Source organism: Eimeria mitis, genomic scaffold, assembly GCF_000499745.2.
Source record: "Eimeria mitis Houghton genomic scaffold, Emh_scaff1587, whole genome shotgun sequence".
Classification (NCBI taxonomy): Eukaryota; Apicomplexa; class Conoidasida; order Eucoccidiorida; family Eimeriidae; genus Eimeria; species Eimeria mitis.
This window is the reverse complement of record NW_013569874.1, coordinates 23-255: the sequence shown is the minus strand read 5'-3', so window position 1 is coordinate 255 and position 233 is coordinate 23.

The following is a 233-nucleotide window of genomic DNA, read 5'->3' as shown; positions in this document are numbered from 1 at the left end:
GGGGGGGGGCGAGGGTTTAGGGTTTAGGGTTTAGGGTTTAGGGTTTAGGGTTTAGATGAGGATCCAGGGGCAGATTGAAACGCTAATTAAAATAATAAAAAAATAAAACAAAAATAATAAAAATAATAAAAATAAAAATAATAAATTAATAAAAATAATAAAAATAAAAATAAAAAATAAAAATAAAAAAAATAAATAAAAAAAGAAGTTATATTAATAGCTAAATATATATA